Source organism: Cyphomyrmex costatus, unplaced genomic scaffold (genome assembly GCF_001594065.2).
Source record: "Cyphomyrmex costatus isolate MS0001 unplaced genomic scaffold, Ccosl1.0 scaffold193, whole genome shotgun sequence".
In the NCBI taxonomy this organism is placed as follows: Eukaryota; Metazoa; Arthropoda; class Insecta; order Hymenoptera; family Formicidae; genus Cyphomyrmex; species Cyphomyrmex costatus.
Genome location: NW_017275965.1, coordinates 234,837 through 237,067, shown reverse-complemented (window position 1 = coordinate 237,067; position 2,231 = coordinate 234,837).

The window sequence follows — 2,231 nt, the reverse complement described above, 5'->3', positions numbered from 1 at the left end:
TAAAAAAACAATTAAGTCAGTCTCGTTTGTGCACAGTGGTTGAATGTTAACATTTGTTATCTGCAATTTGATAATTTTAATTTAATACCGTCTAACAATTTGTTGTGATTCACTGTGTATGAGACTGACTGGCCTAAATTATTCTGAAGACCGGTTTTGACAGTGTTTGCGATACAGCAGCGTTATGAACATGGTGAGCCTCCCCACTTCCGGTAAAATAATCGTAATTATGATAAATTCAATTTCAAAACTATTAGTGTTCTAAGAAATTCTGGGAAATTATTTCTCTGAATTCCAGCATTCTTTTTATTAATTTTTCTTTTCTGCCTTTATTGGTCATATTATTGTGTTCTTTAAGATTAAATTGTCATCTGATTTTATTTCTTGGTTGTGGGGGAGCTCGCGGTGTTTAAACATTGTTTAATTTGTTGTCAATTTTAAATTATATTTTATTTATGTAATTTTCCATTGTCTCTGAAGAAGGCTCAATGCTTTTTTAAACATCTCGATATAATAATTTTTGACGAAGTTATTCTATCATAAAGTTTGCCTATTTTTGCAGAGTGAAACATGTGTTGCGTTAAATTTGTTGCCCGGTGTATCTTGTATGTTAATTTTTATAAATCTCTTTCTCTCTCACTCTTTGATGACTTACAATTAAAAAGTTGATATGTTATACATTTTTTAGATAAAAATAAATGAAAACATTTTCAAATTTTAGAAATAATTTGTTTCAAATAATTTAAAGTCAAATTATTAAATTTGGTCCTATTTAAAAAATAAAATAAAATAGAGTAATTGAAGGGCTAAGCCAGTGATGTAATAAAGAACGTATAATTCTTTAAATTTAATTCTTTAAAGAATTAAACGTTCTTTATTACTTTATTTTTAAAAAATTAAGTTATTTAAAATAGATGTTTTTAGTAAAAAGGATTAAAAGAGATTAATCTTTATTATTTTTTATATAAATAAGTTTTTAAAACTTATTTTATGGTTTTTATTTTAAATACGTCGTGTACCAGTCAGAGGTCGGTAGTTTTTAAAATAATTTTATTTAAATATATTTTAAATAAAATTATTTTAAAGACTACCGACTAAATAGAATAATGTAATAATATAAAAATAGCATTCGTATTCATTCAAACATATATGTATAATTCAAATATAATCTACTTTTTGTTTTCGGATAGAGAATGCGGAATAAGACACAAAAATTAAACAATTCAAAAGTAACAAAATTTAAGGCACAATGCGTCAATCTTTTGTTAAAAATATTGCGTACATTATGCGGATTTGGTGTAATAAAACGTTATGTTACAAACTAATAATCACTGATTGTAATATAATTTGAAATATCTAAAGATGAAGTCTTCAAAAACCGTGTATGTGCGTAACAAATGTAAGAAATAAAGCAAAAATCGTATAATAAATTGTAATTATCGGAGGACAATAAAAATGTAACGAATTTTAATTATTTTGTAATACGCGAGCGCGTTAATGAATATTTCGACGCGTTAATATTAGATGCGTTAGTGGAAGCAACCTTGGGAATTGTTTTGAAGTGGAAGAGCTGACAGCCTCCGCTCACCCGTCTCACCGATAAACAAAGCGGCGAACAGTCATTCCATTACCGCTGCTCGGTGTAAGTAGATATAGCTGTACCGCTCTACTTAAAATTTCTTTCTGAAACGTATTTTTGTGATGAACACTCTTACAGATAATACAAAACGTTGTAATTTACATTTCAAAAACTTATTTAAATAGTATTAAATAAGAAATAAGTTAGAAAAAGTTTTTTAAAATAAGAAATGTTAAAATAACACTGCTTCATTTTGTTTTTTACATAATTTAAATGCATATTAAATACATATACGTATATATATATATATTTTAAATAAAATTAATTTAAAGACTACCGACTGCTGACTGGTACGACGTATTTAAAATAAAAAACATAAAATAAGTTTTAAAAACTTATTTATATAAAATAATAAAGATTAATCTTTTAATCTTTTTTACTAAAACCATCTATTTTAAATAACTTATTTTTTTTTAAATAAAGTGATAAAGAACGTTTAATTCTTTAAAGAATTAAATTTAAAGAATTAAACGTTCTTTATTACATCACTGGCTCTTAGCCCTTCAATTACTCTATTTTATTTTATTTTTTAAATAGGACCAAATTTAATAATTTGACTTTAAATTATTTGAAACAGAGTGAAATCCAATTA